At 39.2% G+C, this 20,074-nt stretch overlaps 1 pseudogene; it reads left to right on the top strand.

Moving 5' to 3' along the window:
* The first annotated feature begins 18,129 nt into the window (after nucleotides 1-18,129).
* LOC148676890 (uncharacterized) lies at nucleotides 18,130-19,658 on the top strand (annotated as a pseudogene).
* The last annotated feature ends 416 nt before the right edge of the window (nucleotides 19,659-20,074 follow it).

Below are 20,074 nucleotides of genomic sequence, written 5' to 3'. Positions count from 1 at the left end.
GACAAGATGACTACTACTGAAAAGGGTGGGGATTGACCTTTTTACAATCACTAAGAATGCCTTCCAGCAATGGAAGCATTTTTGACAAGAAGAAAGATGTTAGCAATCTGTTTATCACTCAAGAATGCATTGTAACTCAAATAAATACAAAATTAAATAAATGAAATGCTGAATGCTGTAGATGTAGCATGTTTTCATCTCAAACACTGGACATGTACTACAACTGATTACACACTGAGTTCCTAAGTTACCAGAAAGGATGATAAGTCATCAACACTGTTGGATGCTTTTCTGTTACATCTATAGTGTTTAGACTCCTACATGTAGCTCTTGTTTAATCTACATACCCAGGAACATGATGTTCTGAGAAAGATAAGAACCCCAAGGTGTGGATGGAGGAGTACCCCAGTTTCAAAATACCTACGTTGAGTTAAGAACCTGTCATGAAGAAGTATCGAGATGGACACGTTTGGTTGAAAAGACTACAGAGAATGTTTAGTTTTAAACTACATGAAATGTGCACCCTTTGAAGCTGCACCATCCTAAATGAAGAGGTGAAATAAATCTAAGGTTTAATCTAAACTCATATGTGGATTTGCTCATTGTACTCAATTCACTAAAAGCCAAAATTCTAAAGCAGAACGTTTTATGTATAGAATTAGAATAAAAAATACTTTTGAAATAGAAATCACAGAAAATGTACATCTACCTAATTCTTAAATGTAATTTGACCATTAATAACATAAATGTGGTCTTATTTGTACTTATGTACTCCATAAACAAATGTCTTTGACCCTGAATTAATACTGAGTAAAGGCAATTTTTCTTCATTTTTTTTAAAGAGATAAAAACGTTTTGCAGCATAAAGAAGCAAAATCTGAGACATTCAAGCGTTTAATGTTTTTGATAACTCTCCCTCTGAATTGATGTCCTCTGTTTATGGAATTGAGCTTTATGAAATTTCTGAACCAGAATCACCCATTTTAATAAACAGTTAACCTTACTTGTGTATCATACTACTACGACTGGATATCCAAGTCTGTGCATCTTAATACATAAAAGATGTTAATACTGTACATACTAAGTGCAGTCTATGTATCGGTAACATTGAATTAACAGCATTTATTTAAACTTGTACAGTGAGTATTACAGTATTAGCCTTATTTCTCAGTTGAAGAAAAGAAAAACAACAATGAAATATGTCTGTATATCTGGCCCTTAATTATCATATGGTATTTATTAAATAGTAGAAATGTTTTGACTCACAAGACTAATCATGCTTGAGCTGCAGAATAAATTAGCAGTTAAATTGGGTACATGGAGGAATTAGTCAACAAATGGATTACAACTGAAACCCATTAAATACAGAAAGAACAATGTAAATGTGGCTTTCAAAGGCAATTAAATGTTGTGTATTTGAGTAAGGAGTTATCCCTCTACAAGCTAGATAGTTTAAACCTGTCTTCTAGTGAAGGGTATTATTCCCATCAGAATGAAGCTCTCTGAAGGTCTGTGCTGTTTATTGATGTGTTCTAGTAACCCTATGAGTTTCTTATGTTCTCTACTAGGCTAATACTTCACTCCAATGGTAACAACTTGTTTCTTTTAAAAGGTGTGCCTACTTGTCATTATTGGGATATTCAGAATTAAAAAAAAAACCAAAGTAAATCATTTTAGAGTGAAAAATAAAAATAATCCCATTATTTTCTATCTTACAAATCTTGTGTGTACAACCATTTATAAGGCCCATTGCAGAGTATACTTCTAATATGAGGAAACATCATGTATTTAGGCATCTCCAGAAAAACCCAAACATTTGAGTTTTGAAAAGGTAAAATGTTTTATTCATTTGAATAAAAGTCTATAAATATGAGTGATATTAAGTGCTAGAATGTCCTTAGCACTTGTGAAAAATGTAGAAATTCTTCTTGAATTTCCATTATCTAAGACAAATTGGCAGTATCTTGTGAATATTGTGACAAATTGTGGGGCAGAGTTATAGAGGGAGTATATATTTTAGGCCAAGAGTTTTGAGAAACCTCTACCCAATATAACCTTGTCTTTATATCCCTGTTTCTTGTGAGGAGACGATATTTTCAGGTAGGAAAGTGAACGCTGGTCACCTGGCCTCCAGTGTGTCACGATTGTAGCCCCTCCCCCTTAAGGGCGCTCCGGCTCGTTCACTTTTTAGCTGATTTTGTGCACCTGCTCCCTGTTCCAGCCTCCCTACAAAAGCCAGACGCTCACTCTGTTCCGGGCTCTGCATTGGAACATGATCACCCGGAGGCTCGCCTATCACCGAGTCGCCCTATGTCCGTGGCTCGGGTGGCATTCGCCTCCTAGGTGAGCCCGCGACCTGGAGCGCCTGGTCCTGTTCCCCCTTTTACCCCCCGACCCTTCGCCGGATCCAGCTCTGGTTTTTAACTTTGTTTTGTTCGTCTTGGATTTATCACCTGGCTCTGGACCTTCGGCTGCACTGGACTTCCCTTTGGACTCACTTTTGGACTGTTCGCCTGGACCACGGCCCCCGGAGCACCTTTGTCACTCCTCCCCCCCCCCACCGGTTCCTCTACCAGCCCAGTTCCTCATCTCCCCGCTGTGTGTGTTCACTCCCTTCTGGATTGTGTCGTCTGCATAGGGTCCTGAAAGACTTACATAACACTGTGTGCATTGGGCTCAGGTGTTCATTATTAGCTTGCCTCTTGGGGTATAAAAAGGTGTGGCAAGTAGAGCCTTTTTGCTGGGGACTTGAGTTTTTTGTGGTTAACGCTGTAGAAAAATCCAAAGAATAAAGAGTTTGTAAGTGAGCAAGGTGTCAAAAGCTGCAAAGAGGCTTCTTTTTACTGACCCTGTTAGAAGCTGGGAACTTATTTCTGTGCTGAAAGTCCACATGGTAGCGTGCCAATTAGGAAGAAAATTTTGAGAGACTTGTTTTCATCTCTTATGTCAGAAGCCACAACTTAAAGATCCTGGCCAGTGATGACTCAGCCACTGAAGCATTCTCAGAGAAGGTCAGGAATAACTCCCATTCTGCGTTTCTTAGTTTTCACCTGTCTGTTCATGAATTAAGATAATTTAACATTAACAGTATACCATACTGTATATTTTAATTTGGAATTTCCAGCTATTTTGTTGTATACACACTTCATATCAAATTAGTTGTTTAGGACTGAGAGGTGTGTAGGATCACAACTAGAATCCTTGCAGTGTATGGGAGAATGAAGACCTACCTTGTACAGCCAGCTATGCTCCTTCAGCATTCTCCACAGTGAGTTCCGGCTTTGGCTGGCTAAGTGATCTTTCACCAATTTTACTGCAAGTACCCATAAAGTTATAGGACTGTTTGCAGGAAAGTTGAGAGATCCCTAAACAACTATTTCCAAGCCTCCTTTAGAAGTACTTTGTCACTAGTTAGCTAATACTACAACCCAGGCTTGTCTAGGCCATAGTCTTCAACTCATGCTTTGAGTGAGTGCTTTTGCTGGTTAAACTGTTTAGGAGTCACTGTTGTTGTTTTTTTTTACAAATACCCATGAGCTTCTGACAAATATTTGATTAATCAAGTTCTGGACTTTATATTAAGAATTAATAAAAGCAGGACAAGCAGTTAATGCAAATTACGTTATGCATTTGATACCTAACTATTCTGTCTTCATGTCTAATTTATGGATCAAGCATTTAAATTAAAGGATTTTTCAGGGCAATTAATGATTAATTTGTTAACAATTCATCACATTTTCACAGTAGAAGAGCCTGTTATGCATTTAACTGCTTTTAATGCCATGGATAATTTAACAGTAGGTTGATGCCATTGCCTTGTGATGTGGGATTGTCTTTAATTTGTTGATGAAAGTCTTATATGAATGGGCATAAATACAGGCCTGAAGCAAAAGCTAAGCCTTGTTTGCTTTTAATGATGTTTCAAAGTGATGGTGTGAAATTCCATGACACTGTTTTTTCAAATATGCAAAATGTTCTAATTTATATTTGTGTGTGGGCAGCTTATGGGAAAGGAAAAAAAATGCAGACTACTTTTGATGACCTATACATTAATTTCTCTTCAGAAAAGTTGAATCTGATTTGTAATTAGAGCTTTATCTACATTTACGTTTGGCCTTTTTTTCCACTCTTTAAAGTTTGGAGTGATTTGCAATTAAACATTTGACGTTTCTTAACACAGGTTCTGTGACAATAAATTATTTTTAAAAAAGAACATATAAGGTTGTTCATTACATAATAATGTCATACAAAATATGTTCAATCCTGTGATTACTGAATTTATGTGAATATTAATTGTAGTGCTAAATAAAATTAAAACATGAAACTTAACCATGACTCTATTGCAGAAGTACTGCAGTGCAAAATGTAATTTACTCAAAAGGCAGGTAGCATTACAATAAAGAAGAAATTGTTATGCAGGGCTTTACTATAAAAAAATCCATGATCTGTTCTTTCTAGTGCTGCAGAATAAACATCATTTCTTAATGGAATTCTCAGCATAAGATTATTCATTCCAAAGGAAACCCAATTGACTTTGGTAAAGCACCAGTAGACATGTGTAGAATGCAAATAGTAAGCCATCACTCAGGCTAAAAGTTATTATTTGTGTTCTCCTGGGAACTGCCATATTGGTATAGATGTGATGTGCAGGGTTAGAGCAGAGCCCCTGCAGAGTTGTAAATGTATTTTCTGCCTGTCTAGAAATTTAATATACTTCCTAAATTTTCCCGTATTTGCAAAGTGAAAAGGCAAACAACTTCCTTTTTCCACATTTTTTTATAAATATGAGGATGAAAGAGGTCATAAGGCAAACAATATTCAATATATTATTTTGCAGATTGTATGAATAGGACTTTGACGGTGATAACATACATGGGTATATAAATGTTATCACCTGGTTTTATTACAGCAAATCCAAATATATTTCGGAGAATAACTGTGTTTTGGGTTTCCAGTTTCCTCACTCTGTCAGTGAAGCTTAAATGAAAGACCTCGAAGTCCATTGCACTTCTCTGTGAGTGAGAGCAATGTTCCTTCAGTAAAGTCTCTAGTGTCTTCCTTAATCTCACAGAATAGTTATAAGACAAAATATCAGTTCCCCGGTCTGCACACATGGTTTCAGAACAGGTATTGATACTGTAACTCTCTCACACTCTGCCTTTCTCTATACTTCTGCTTTTAATGCACCGGAATCACTTTTGACTATGTTCTGCTTTCTACCAACTTTCAAATGAGGAATATGAAAATGACTAAGCTTTGCACATATCTGTGTGATGCTGTGAATACTTATAAGGCAGCAAAAAAATAAGACTGAAACATAACACATGGTACAGTTTTCTTTCACACAATTCTGTTGGACATACAGTAATTCTGCCAAAGTCTCTTGATTGACATGGAATATTTTTCAATTTTTTTTCCATCTCTGAAGACTCTGGACGCTTTATAGATATAAGATCAAAACTCATTTTGAAACACAGCTGCAAACTCTTGCAGTCTTCATAACCTACACTATAATGAAGGGCATAATTATTCTGTAATGGTAGCAAATGCTGCTGCTCTCTAACATCTGCATGTTCAAATGAGCACTTATTGCCTACTGATGGTAAAGTACCATATCTTTGCACTGGCTTGCAAATAAGATTTCTCCTCTTTTAAATGCAAAATTGGCTTCTGAATCTATTAATTAAACATTTTGAAGAGGGCAAATAAAGAGCTTATACTGTATGGCTAAATCTTCAAATACTAAATTTGGGGTTGTGTGGGACATTATCAAAGACTTGATGTTTCTATAAACCAAAAAGAAGAAAACTAGAAATTTCAAATGTTTCTATTCCTGAATCCAGTGGAGAGCATAGTAAATGGTGACAGGAAATACAGGACAACAAAGCAAAGTGTAAAAATAGATCTTAATTGAGGCTCTGAAAATTATATTTTATAAATATATAACAAACTATTAAAAGTCACCAATCCATTAATAAATTACACATTTATGAGAATAATCAGATTTATCTTAATAAACATTAAATTAAATATTTGTATTTGTATATTCTGGTTTCTACCACCTTATTAACATTTTATGTTAAGCAGAATTTCTAAATTAAATTTGCAAGCATTAATCAAAATGTTTCCATGTTATCATTTAAGAGTTGATGTGTAATTGCATTCTTAACACAATTAGCTATAATTGACATTACAGTATCTGTAAGCACAGACCATAGAGAGAAGCAAAGCTTTTTCTTTACTACCAAGAAATCTGCCACTTTTGTGTGACCTCATTCCAGAACCAACCCTGAACCTGAAAATGGAGTTTCACTCTTTATTAACATCATGTTTGCAAGTTCTGTGACTTTCTTCTTTTTATAAGGCACTAGAAAATCAGAACAAATGTGAAACAGACATAAAATATAGGTTTGTCTTTAATACCTTAGATTATAATACCTATTATAAAGTGCTTTGAGGTTCTACTTTTAAAGGTGCAAAATAAAATAACATTATTATTATAGAATACATTTACTATGAATATTTAATTGTAATAGCATGTGGTATGGTAAAGCAGGTTTCATATGTACTGTATGTTTGCCATATGCATATTATTTAACCAAAATTCAACCTTAAAGGAAAACTGTGATTTTCATTATATATAAACTAGGGATATCCTCATGCAGAAAACAAATAAATACCAATTGGTGAATGCTTGAAATGCTTTTGTGAGTTTTCTAGAAACTACTGTCTGCATCAACTACATGTAAATAAAATAATCTGCATGCATTCCAGATGGACCCAGCAAATGGCATTCAGGAGGGTGCCAAGAAAGAATCATTCCACAGGCATGTGTTTAAAAATGTGCAACTTGTTTGGTGAGGCATGTTAAGCACCCTAACAAAATCTGGAATTTGCCACATGTAAAACAATCCTAGCAATTTAAGATTTTGAAAGAAATATTGACAGAAAACTATCTTCAGACCCACTCCAAGTATTGTGAACTTCCTACAGTGATGTCATCTCAAGCTTAATTTCTGTTCCTGGTGTACGGAGTGCATTTATTCAGGCCTGTGGGCTTGTGTACACTGTATGCAGTACTTATACAACACAAAGTAAATGTTTATTACAAAAAGAATAAGTATAAAATAAATCTTGTTAAACATAAAAATTCAGACATATTTGTTGCATTTTATTAGTTCTTTGTGACCTTGTCTGTTCTATGACATGTGACTTGTTAATTTAGCTTTTTGGGCTCACACCGGTAGAACTTTTAAGACCGCAGTTTCACTCTATTTTCATCCCAGGTTATTTTCAGAAAGATTCCCTTCTTGAACTTCAATAACATCATATTCTTCTGGAAATCACTTTCTTAATCTATTTAGCACTCTCTGTGGCCATGGTGTGTGTTCATTTCGTGATGTTGTAAATGCCTTTTTGTGCCTTCCAATTTAAAATGCATTTTAATATAATTCATTTAAAACACGGATGTTTACAGGTGATTGAGAAAGATACAAAAAATAATTTTTAGCATAAACACACTCATCAGCCCATTAAAGAACAAATCACATTTTATAACGTGTTATAAAGAAAAAAAACATTGAGTTTTTCAATATTTAACATGTTAGCTGTACTAAAGATTGATATCACAGCCTTCTGCAATTTAATTAATGCCTACATATTAGGTAGTCTAATATTAGTAATTAGTGGGTCAGAAGATTCAGTAAACAAAGCACATGTGTCATATTTTTTCAGGTGACTTGTAACATTTTTTGCCAGATTTTGATAAGCAGTGTGATAAAAGGTAAAGACCTCAGTTTGTCAAAGCTTTATCCAGATGTGAACACAGGTAAAATAAGTTTAAAAAATAACATGCAAAGCTGAAACTGGATCCTGGTTAGAGATTTACTAGTGAGTAAATTACTCCTACTACTATGATTCAAAGACATACTGATTGCATATTGCTTCAGGCAAGAAAACACCCTTTTGAAAATTGCAGGCATGTGTCAGCTTAGATTTCAGCATGCTCCTTTGCAGTTTAATATGTATGGGCTCAGGGTCTTTGTCGTCCTCTTATCTTCCACAAGCTATCGAAACACAGGCGGCTCTTGTGTCCAAAGAGGATCTGCTCTGTAGCTCTGCAGTCTGAGATAAGGAGGCAAATGGGGCCAGTGTTTAAGATCCTGCTTAATGACTTAATGGCTCCGAACCTCCATCTATTCTTCCTGTGTTTTATAAAGAAGGGATGGAAAGACGTCTTGGAAAGGGTGATGGATATGGAGGAGAGAGGGGCTGTACCCTTAATTACATGTCCTGTCTAAAATTATTATTTCTATTTGATTACATTGCCATCCACCTGCAATGGGAGGGAAAGGGGGATAATGAGAAAAGGGAAAAAGCCAGGAAAGCCCAGCTGTGTGTAAACTAGGAGAAGTGAATGAAACCTGCACAGATGGCATCAATGACACACGTGCAACACCGGGGTGCAGGTTTTTCTCACCACTTGTAGTTAAGCATGCATGTATTCCATTAAGCAACCATCTCAGATTCTAAAAACTCCCATGTTTGCTTCACACCCCACATGGGATGTCCTTAGAAATCGGTCACACATTCTTCCCGAATGGTAGCATGAACCTGCTGTATGGAGCACTCCCACACTAGAGTACTTTAGAAACTAGGTTGTTTTAAGTGCTTGAGTGTTTATGTAACTAAGTGAAAGGCATCTTAACAGCTTTTGCATGGAACTTTAAGCAAACATGTTTCCCCTTTCAGGCTTTAAAGTTAACGTATGTATACTGTATTAGCAGCCGTGACAAAATGATTAAGATTGTATTGGTCTAAATCGGATACACATTTTTGATGAGTTTCCTGATGAGGTCACAGTGGATAGATTTCATGTATTTTGATTGCCTTTTGTTTCAGAAAAGCAAAGGATTTGTTACAGACAAAATTCAACAAATCTGAGTTGTGAGAAATGGCATGAAATAATTAAGGTTTCAGGACCTTCCATTTTCCAGCTTTCAAATAAAATTGGGTTTGATATTATTTCAGATTAGGCTTTATGAGCTATGTGAACACACCGTGTCGACATTTTCAATCCAGCTGAGATTTATTAAATACAAAGCTGAATCACTCCAGAGAATAAACATTTCTTAAACAACTTGATATTGCAATTTATTGATTTCAAACGAATGGCTGACATTTTCCTATATATGTTTTCTATAACAGAAAAGTTTTAAATGTTACCTGAAGAGTTGAAGGTAATTAGCGCAGTAGAGTGTGAATAAAGATCTTGAATACCCGAGATATGAACAGTGCAATTTTAATTCTGGCACACACTAAGAGTTAAAAACTCTCATGGTTGTTGCTCGTCGGTAGGGAGAGCTAGTATTCACACTGTCATTCTGCACCAGTTACCATGGTAATTAATTGCAGAAGTCTTGTACCACCTGAAGGCAATTTTTCACCGTGCTTGCCTCAGGTGGTTCAGGACTACAAGTCCATGATCTTGCAATCTCAAGCTTTGCCCCGAGTTCCCAAGTTTTACAGTAACTATGTTTCCTTCCTGGATTCAGGACCTTGCTTTGCCCTGACTTCATTCTCTGGATTCTTCTCTGGTGCTTTGTACTGTGTCTCTTGGTTTTGAACTTTGTTTGTGCTTGTTTATGGCTCTGGACTGTTTGCCTTAACTACACTTGCCTGTGCTTGCCTCTACTGCCCCAGCCTGTCTCTGCCGCTTGTCTCTGCCTGATTGCCTGTATTGATTTGCTTTTGGGTTTACTTCACCAAAACCCGTCGCCGCTTTATTATCGACAGCAGCAACACATTACAAAAACATAATGAAACCTTTTCAAGGAGTCTAAAATCCTGTTTAACTAATGATTTTTAGATTCCCATATTATTTATCAATTAAGACCACACAGTCTGAATGTGGATTGTGTGAATTCGTTTACTCTGTCCAGTGTTAGATTTAAAATTGCTGTATGAATTTTGTTGCTGAATACAGTTACAGAACATGTAATAAATAATAAAATTATTTCAATAATAAAAGTAATAGAGAAGTATGATTAAATCTATTAGTTTTTTTGGGGTATATATATTTTTTATACTTACAGTATAGTGTTTCATGTAGTGTACATAGCATTGCCTAATCTTTACTGGTGATCTTACAGAACAGGCCCACAGAAATTTACAAAAATGGTCTGCAGGAATTTCCTGAAGCTGCATTAAATCCTGAAGAACCTGTGAGAATATTTAGCGTGCAAATCAGCATAGATCCTATAATAACAATCTTCATTTTAAAGTGTACCTTTCATATGCAACTAGAATTGCAAATCACTTAAGAGAACTCAGAGAGGTTTCACACAAACACCCTGAACGTCCTAACAATTACACATGTCCCTCAAATGTGACAGTGATTTAATAAAATGAATTATCATGTTCCCATCTGTACAAAGCTATCAAGCTCTTCATGTCCTGCTTGTTTTCTGAAAAAGGTGCCTTGACATATTCTTGTCTCCCTATGCAGAAGATTCTTGTGTAAATCATTGCATTTTCTTTTGAACATTTCTAGTGTTTTACATATCAGTAGGCTCTTTACCAAAACCTAAGACACTCAACATGAATTAATGAATAATGTTGTCTGATTAAAAAGGAAATGGGATTTTTTGAATTTTTTCCACTTTTCTTAATTTACAAGTGGAATACTTTTCTCTGAACTGTATTGATGTTGCTCAACAAACCCTAGTGTGTAATCCTAGCCAATTACATAGTGTTTTTACTATTTATTTCCCAACAGGTGTAAACCATGAAAAATAGTCTGATTCCATCTAAACAGTTTTACTGCTCATTTTCACAACCTAGAGGTTTCCTCTTAGAGGATATCACTTTCCTTAAGGTTTGAACTATAGGATATTTTGTGATAACTAAACAAAGTCGCAGGGCTGCAAAAGATTAAATCAGGTGTGGTCATGTTACAGTATTTTATAATAAATAAAGTCCTTTATATTGATCTGCTTGCTTGTTTCTTTTTTTCTCAAAAATATTTTTTGGATTGGTATTTGTTACAAGTACTGTATACTGTAGGTAGGAGGTACATTCCACCATCTTTCATAGTGATATACATGTAAAATGTGTGAATAGGCATACATTTCTTGTGCACGTCATCTCAAGAAGGCGAGCAGAATGATGTTTTCTGTAATTTCTTCAGTACTGCTTGAAGTGTAAGACTTCACTGGACCACTTGTGTGTGAGACTCTTTCTCACACTCCTTAATGATGGAGAGAATGCTTTACTACACAAACACATCCATAAGAGTAATGTGTCCTGAAAACTGAAGTTACACATCTTTGAATTCTGGTTGTGTTGTTCATTGTTGAAAACTGAAATCTGCAGATTAATAGAGAATATTTAAAAAGATGAGTCTGTTGTTGAGAGAAGATGGAAGTTTAAGTATAATTTTGGTTTTGGATGTCTTACTGCAAAAGGTGTTCTGAAACCCTTGAAAAGAAGTTCTGAATTTCAGTGTATGTCAAATTGAAAAAGGTTCCAATTTATATTAGCCCTATTTTTTTGTCTGTCACACTTTTAATTTATACAGAAAACATTTTAAAAAGGGCTAAAAACTTTTGCATTGACACTGAATGAAATCACTGAATACTTTACATCTTGAAACTTTTTACACACACCTACAAAGTTCATATGAGCCAAGTTTTTTACATTTTCTAAACTAGTTAATATGAATGTCAGCCCATGCCACATTGACAAAGGCTCCAAAGTACAGTACATAAGCTATAAAATTTAATTTAGTTCAAATAGGTCTTCAGTCTTTATTAATCTTCTTGAGAAATATCTGAGAGCATACTGTATCACTGTATATCACAGCTATTGTTTAGAACGTTACGTACAGTGTACAGTATCTAGGGACTAGTGTATCTATGGGAGGCCATAACTTTTCAAGGATTATATGAAGTTAAATCACAAAGTTGACAGAGAACATTTAAAAGATTTGCTGCACATCTGGCAAGATGTCACATATGGAATTCAAATCTTAAGATATATATATATGATCTCCAAAGCACCACTTTACAGTGCATATTCCATCAACGTGTCTTATTCAAGCAGATTTCCTTTTCTTAAAAATAAACTAAAACAATAACATTTCAAAGAAAAATCCTAGGAGAATATCTTTTGTAGTTAGTTTACATTTAGACATAAGACATTAATCACGCGGATCATTTACTCAGAGAATTCTTTTGATCACAGTTTTGCATTACTTTCCAGAGGTCACTTTACTTTCACATCTCTTTTATTCCCTCATGCATTTCTTTATTATTTCCCAGTTCTTTCTCCCAGAGGTCTACTCTCTGCTGTGGGGGGAAAGTAAAACATTGCATGAATGACTTTCACTGACCTTAATGTCCTTAGAAAGTCAGATGGTTTGACCTTGATGTTATGGATTACTCTTGTGAGCTTGGTGTCTCATACCAGTAAAGAAAGACCTAACAGGTGACCTATGGCTAAGAAAGTAAACTTGCTCTCTTTACCTCTCTCTCTGTTGCCTAATGAGAAATAATCATTCATATACAATTAATGGCTCAAAACTCACTTAGTTTTTGAAATACAACATCATTCCATACAGTACATTAAAAGAGGCATGTGAAAATGAATGCTTGAACTTATGTTGCTTGCTGAATAATTAAGTAATAATTAAAAAAAAACTCATTCATTCAATATTACCTACAATATGCCATTATTTCACATTGGCCTCATCAGACTCATCTTTGCACTCACAGTACTGTCCTAGTATGTTGTTTTTATTGCACTCGCATTCAGTTTCTGAAAGTTATTTTCCATTGACGTGTCCTTGAATATCTTTTCTCCATGGGAGGATACCATATGCATCTGTCCTCAAGCGAAGCCACTGCAATCAGCTGCATCTTCACAATGCGGACAAGGTTGGGCAAGGGCTGCTAAACCCAGCTGTTCCAACAGATAGCCGCATCCTGGTGGGACTCAACTCAATTACGGGATAAATAATTACTCCCTCGAACCTGAAAATGTGTTCAATTTTTATCCATCCAGTAACTAAATTAAGGTGGCAACCTTTATCAAAAGCAGCATACCAGTGGCCCACGGAGTACAAGGACATCTGTTGGGCCGGATGACGAAATGTGAAGGAAAAGACACTTCTTTCAGAATTAACTGTCAAGATGATGGGGGAAACTGAACAAGAGCAAACAGATAACAGAACAACAGAAACTGAGCTTCGTCTCCTTTTGTATTAAAAATTATAGCAGCTTATAAGACTACGGAACCTGCTGAATTTTCCTTGGAGATACTGTAGATTGTGGATGGTGTTTCGGATGAAGTTTAATTTTTGTCCAGTCACCCTGTACATACAGTACGCATAGCGTCTATTAGTAGATATAGCAAAATTTAGTATATATTAGAGTGTTTTTATACTGTACAGTATGTGCATTTGATTACACAATGAGTTTTTGTTTCAGAAAAATAGATTTTAATATGTACTCGTATGACAGATCTTTCAGCAATGTAACAGTTGTCGTTCATTGTCGTCTTAGCATTAGTTTTCCAGGCAGCATTATTCTGGAAAGCCTTTTCCCAAGGCAGTGCATTTCTGGGATTCCACAGACAGTCCAGATGAAATGTTCTAAAAAATGGAATGCAAAGTTTTTTTTTTCTGAAATGCACTTTGAGAAACACATTTTTATGGCACTGATCATTTCCTGAAGAAACTGGCTCTTTGAGAGCACAGAAGACAATCGCATACAGTATGTTGGAGAAACAATTCAAATGTATAAAACAACAGGAAGGCTGATCTTATTTAAATCTGGCTTGCAATTAGTGCACTGCTCCCCCCTCTCTCCACAAATACATGTTACTGGCCCAAGCACATTGTTTAATACTATAAATAAAACGGATTTCAATATTTGTGTTTGTCTTGAAGTGTATAGTCACCCTCTCCTGGCTGGAATTGGTGACAGTGAATCACGGAGGTCTTGCTCAGCTACTCTAAGATGTTCTCTGTGTTTTTTGTCTGTCAGACTCAAAATTTCAATTCTGACGTGAACAGACATAGAGCTTGGCCTCTGTCTCATGTGTGTACACTCAGCACGTCACAACAATTTGATTACTCCACAGAACTATTCTATAAAAACAATATTTAATTAATCCTACAATTTGTCTCAGATGCAAATTCTTTCTGAAATTCTGTGGCACACCAGTTAAGAATTCATACTTATTATTAAGATATTTTCTCTATTAAAGATTGAATTTTCCTTTTATGATGCTGTACCCTGGGACACTCAACATGGAAGGTGTACAGTACAGTCTGAAGATCCTCTTATCAAAGAACCATCATCACCCATGTTCATATTCCTACCCCTTCCATATTATATTTCAGTTTTTCAACAAAACTTTTAACAAGTTTTTCTTATGTATTTTTATTATCTTCTTTATGCAGCCAACTAGATTTTTATATACAGTACTGTACTCTTTCTTTCAGAGTGGTGCTGAGTAAGATTGATGGATCACATTGAATTGTGGAGCCCAAAAGCACACACTTGGGGTATTGTTCCATTTCAGTTATGTGTACTGTAGCTATTATTTTATTTGTAGAGCAACTGTTTGAGTGTCCTGAGAAAATAGTCACCAAATGTTAAGGTGGTCCAACCCCTCTTTTTGGCTCATCACCATCTAAGAACTTACTTTTCATGCTCTTGATACCAGAACCTTTAGACTTGTGCTATTTATCTGCGTTAAAACTGACAGGAATGTTTAAGTATAGCCATTGAGAGAATATATGTCTCATATGGCTGTGGATGGATATGTCTTCTGGGAAATGTTAGTAGTTTCCATGACAAAGTTGATACCAACAGAAATAATCTTCAAATTCTTTCAACCTCACTCATGTGTGATTACTCCAGTATGTTCTACTTCATGTGGCTGTGAAAACAATTCCAAATTGAAAATAATACGTAGTTATTTTTCTGAGCTGAAAGAGTTATTAAAGTAAAATTGATTATACATTTTGTAGCTAGTTATTCACTCAGCGCCTGACTAAAACGATCAAAGTCTTGAATGTTTTGTGATATCCATGTTTTTCCATTTTCCGAGATCCTTTAAGAAAGAAGTGCTATTAAACTGATATTATATTGAGTGGCACAGAAAAACTAGCCAGGTATTCACTGCAATAATAATACATTGAAAATTTAAGACAGAGAGATGGTTTACAGTATTTATAATCTTTTTCATTCTCGTGCTAGGCTTTGGTTTTGTAAAGTCTGTTATTTTCTCCTGAGTCGTGGCTTGCCTGTTGAAATATTTACTAGTGTGAAGGAAATTCAATCACTAACCTAATGCACTGAATTAAGGTAATCTTCCCTCTGCGTGACAAAGATGAATTTTCATGGTTTTCGAATTTGCCTGGGCAGTACTATTATATAATTGGCATGAAAGACTACATAGTAGTCAGACAATGTTAAAAGAAGAAGGATTGTTATTGTACTCTTAACTGCTATTTTAAGAAGCTTTTTCAGGCTCTGGAATACAAGATTCTGCATTATATCAAGTCAGTAATTTACAAGCATCTTACAGGAAAATCACTTTTTATGCAGGAATTATCAACCAGCTGCATTCATGTTCCAAACCTGTTGTGAGCAGTGATATACATTTACACAACATGTACAGTACATATTTGTAGTTTTTATGGAGTTTTTAATGAAAGTTCGGGAGGAATGAAAGCAGCCGAGCTCATTCGACACAGCTGCCACAGTTCTCACTTATCCTGACGTAAGCAACCGGTCTCCATATATATCAAACTTCACCCTCTCCTCTTCCTCGTTCGTTTTCTGCATGGTTCGTTTTTCGCCTAGCTCGAATCCGTGCTCCCTTCCCATGGATCTGCAAATTCGCTGCTCCGACGAAGAGCTTTTCTGCAGCACAGAAGACTCTCCTACCCCTCTCGTCCAGTCCTCCCCCCCCGCTCCCCTCACCTCCTTCTCATCGCCTCCTTCACCCGCCGTGCCACATCAGCGCCGCTCATCTCCCAGCCAGTCCTCACAAGATTCAACCCCTCGCCGAAGACTGCGTTCTGACGTCGTAGTCCCTCTCTCATCACAAACACAGCCTTCCCGTCCCTCCACGGCAAAGTCTCCAAATAACCCCCGCTTCTCTCGAGGACGTCCCAGCCGCCGCGCTTCACGCACATCGGCTCCCCCTTCTCCTGGATCATCTCTCGCGATTTCCAACTGGACCGTAGCAAGCCTCCAGAGGATACTTCGAAAACATGGAGTCCATTTTAAAAGAAACGCTTCCAAAAAAGCTCTGTTTTCCCTGTATTTAACCGCAGTCTACACAAAGGAAACATCAGCCACACAGCTTCCCCCGGCGCCCTCCGATGACATCACCCGCGCCGCTGCTACTCATCCGAACGTGAGGACCCCGAGGATGTCCGCGCCTCTGCCCGTCACGTCTTCTGTCTTGTCTTGTCCTGATATATCCGTGTCTCTGTCTCTTCCCCAACCAATCCATTCCTCTGCCGAACAACCGCACCTAGCCTCTTCCACCCAGCCTCTTTCTCTAAACTCCTTGCTGCCGGGTCTAAGGCCCCAGGCTCACGCCCCTCCCCAAACCCCTTCTCTGCTTAATCTAATTTCTGCACTCTCTTCTGTCTCTACCTCCGGCGTCCAACACGACTCAAGCTCCGCCAGCTTGGTGCCTTCGGCCCCGGTTTCTTTTCTTTCGGCCCCTGCTGCAGTCTCCACGGCCCAAAGGCCATCCAGTAAACGACCTCCAGCTCAGCCAGCAGGCGGCTCTTACCCTCCCCCACCCCCTGGCGTCCAAGACGACTCGGCAGCCTCCTCAGTCCTTCACGCAGCCTTTGCCCCTGCTTCAATTCCTCCTCAACAGCCTTCGGCTTCCATATCCCAAGCCAATGAGCTTCAGGCCCCAGATCTGTCCAACCCCTCCTATCGCAATCTGCTCTCCTCTCTTCTCCCCTCCTCATCCTCTCCCATCCCCGGTGTCCAACACGGCATCAGTCATCCCATGCCTTCGGCCCTGGATTCCAATCTCCCCTTTACTAAGGACTTTTCTCTCCGAACAGCCGTTCCTCTCCCAGCTCCTCCTAACGCACTAAAGTTTAGTCCTCCTCCCATTTCCTTTTCACTCCGGCAGCAAATTCTACGAGGTGCGGACGTCAATCTAGCTCACCTTCTCTCTTCCTCCACTTACAACTCCGATTCCAGAATAGTCGACTGCGGCTCATTTTCCGTTACTCTCAAATCTTCTGACCCTCACTCTGCTTCAGTCCTTCGAATTTCCGACTTCTGCTTGGCTTTCAGCATCTTTCGCGACATCATGTGCTCCGCCTTCCCTGAACGTCGTCAGGAACTCGACGATTACATGCACATCATCCTCGATCTATCTGTCCGTTTCGAGGGCTCCCTGTTCTACGACTACCACAAGCAGTTCTCGGCCAAGGCCGCTGCCCGCCTACTCCAATGGAACCAGCGCACCTACTGGGGAGCCCTCGACATTGAGCTTTACTGCCGCACTTTCGCCGGCATCAGAGCTCTTTCCTGCGACTTCTGTTCCTCTTGGGCACATCCATCAAATCTTTGTCCAAATACAGTCCACAAGCCCAACCCCGACTCTGCCCCTTCTCCCCCTCAGCATCAATTCTCCCGCCAGGTCTTCTTCAAACCTTCCCGGTCCAGAGACGTTCGCGGTCGTCCCATCGTGATGATCAGAGGTCAACAAATTTGCAACAACTTCAATTCCTCGACATGCACCTCTTCCCTTTGTCGCTTCCTCCACATTTGCAGCTTCTGCGGCGAAGCTCACGCTCGCTCCGCCTGCCCCCGCCGGCCTTTCCATGCTCGCTCCACCTTCAGCGTTCCCAAATGACTACTGGCTTTTTTGTCTACCCCAATCGATATCCCCGCTCTTGCTTCCAAACTGCTCCGTCACCCCGACCCCTCTTCCACCCACATCTTACTCGACGGCCTTTCCTTCGGATTCTCACCAGGCCTGTGCACACTTCCTTCTTCCCCCGTCTTTTGCAAAAATTTGCAATCTGCCACCGCCGATCCCCAGTCCGTTGATTCCTTGTTAGCATCCGAAGTCAAGAATGGTTTCATGATCGGCCCTCTCGACTCTCCCCCATTCCCCGTATACCGCATCAATCCCATCGGTATAGCAGTCCGTAAGTATTCCGGTAAAAAACGCCTCATAATTGACTTGTCAGCCCCCCATAACTCCCGCGTGCCAAGTCTCAATAGTCTTATTCCCAGTTCAGACTTCTCCCTCCACTACGCCACAATCGACCATGCCATTTCTCTCATCAAAATCGCAGGTCCGGGCGCCTGGCTCGCTAAGGCCGACATCTCCAGTGCCTTTAAAGTTATGCCTCTCGATCCAGACTTCTGGCACCTCTTCGGAGCTCATTGGCGGAACAAGTTCTTCTTCGCAGTCCGCCTGACTTTCGGATGCAGGAGTAGCCCAAAAATTTTCGATTATTAAATAATTATAGGCTTCCCTTTCTTGTCCACCTTCTCGTCGATTTCCTTACCATAGATTTTCCTCACGCCCCACCCGCAAGAGCCTCTTCCACACTTACTTCTGTTTTCGGGAAACTAGGGGTACCTCTCGCCACAGACAAAACAACCGGTCCCTCTCATATAATCCAATTCCTCGGGATCACCCTCAATTCCATCAATTTCTCTGCCTCCCTGCCTCGCGACAAGATCGACAGGATCCAGACATATATCTCTACCTATTCTTCTGCCAAATCTTGCACAAAGAGGGAACTTCTCTCTCTGCTCGGCCACCTCAACTACGCCATGCGTATCATTCCCCAAGGACGGTCATTCATCTCCTACCTCCTCGACCTCGCCTCTTCCGTGTCCTCTTCTTATCACCACGTAAGCCTTTCAGCTGACTGCAAATCCGAGCTCAGGCTCTGGCAGCTTTTCTTGACCAACTGGAACGGCATATCTTTCTTCTACGATGACCTCCTCTCCAAGGCCGAGGATATCCAGCTTTTCACAGACGCAGCCCCCTCAGTCGGTTTCGGAGGCTATTACAAAGGCCAGTGGTTTGCGGCCCCTTGGCCTCCTGAACTCTCTTCGATCCCCCTCGCCGACCAGTCATCGGCCCTGTTCGAAATATTTCCAATTGTCGTTGCAGCCTCTCTTTGGGGCCACAATTGGAAACAAAAATCTGTCCTTATCCATTCGGACAACTATGCAGTAGTCCATATAATCAACAAAGGAAGGTCTTCATCCCGACCTATCATGAAATTTCTTCGCCGCCTTAAATGGATTTCTCTCACACATCAATTCGTCCTCGTAGCTGCTCACATTCCAGGTCACCTTAATGAGATAGCTGACTCTCTCTCTCGCTTTCAATTTCAGAAATTCAGGAACTTGGCACCAGATGCAAGACCGAACCCATGCACAGTACCTCCCTATTCGGAACTCACGTTCCTCTGAATCATCCTTTCCATCACTACGTCCAGCTGGCCCAGCAAACTATCCTCTTAGGGATTGCCCCTCGAACTCTCAACTCTTACTGGACTGCCTGGAAGGGCTTCCAATCCTTCCACCTCTCCACGAACATAAAATTCCCTTCTTTCGATATTCTCACCGTATCATCCTTCGTCTGCTATTGTAAAAACTCCCTCAAGGTACGAGCGTCCACCACCAAAGTATACCTGTGCGGCATCCACTTCTTCCATAAACTCCTTTTCGGCACGACCTGTCCCTCCCTTATCCACCCTCAAATTAGTCTCCTGCTTAAAGGCTTTCAGCGGCTTGAAAAACCACTTCTGAACCAACGTGCACCACTTACTTCGGATATCCTCGAATCTTGCATCTACATTCTCAGGTCGGGTTACCACTCACCCTGGATCGACCGCACTCTCGAATCTTTATTCTTGTTAGCCTTCTTCGGCTTCCTAAGATGCTCCGAAATTACCGCCGCTTCCACATCCTTCGATCCCTCTTCTCAACCCTGCTTAGCCGACATCTCCATCCTATCTTCCGATACACTGACCTTCTATCTCAAGAAA

This window comes from Lepisosteus platostomus, chromosome 2, assembly GCF_059453375.1.
Source record: "Lepisosteus platostomus isolate fLepPlt1 chromosome 2, fLepPlt1.hap1, whole genome shotgun sequence".
Lineage (NCBI taxonomy): Eukaryota > Metazoa > Chordata > Actinopteri > Semionotiformes > Lepisosteidae > Lepisosteus > Lepisosteus platostomus.
Note: the sequence above shows the minus strand (reverse complement) of the source record. Positions and strands in the feature narration are given on the sequence as shown.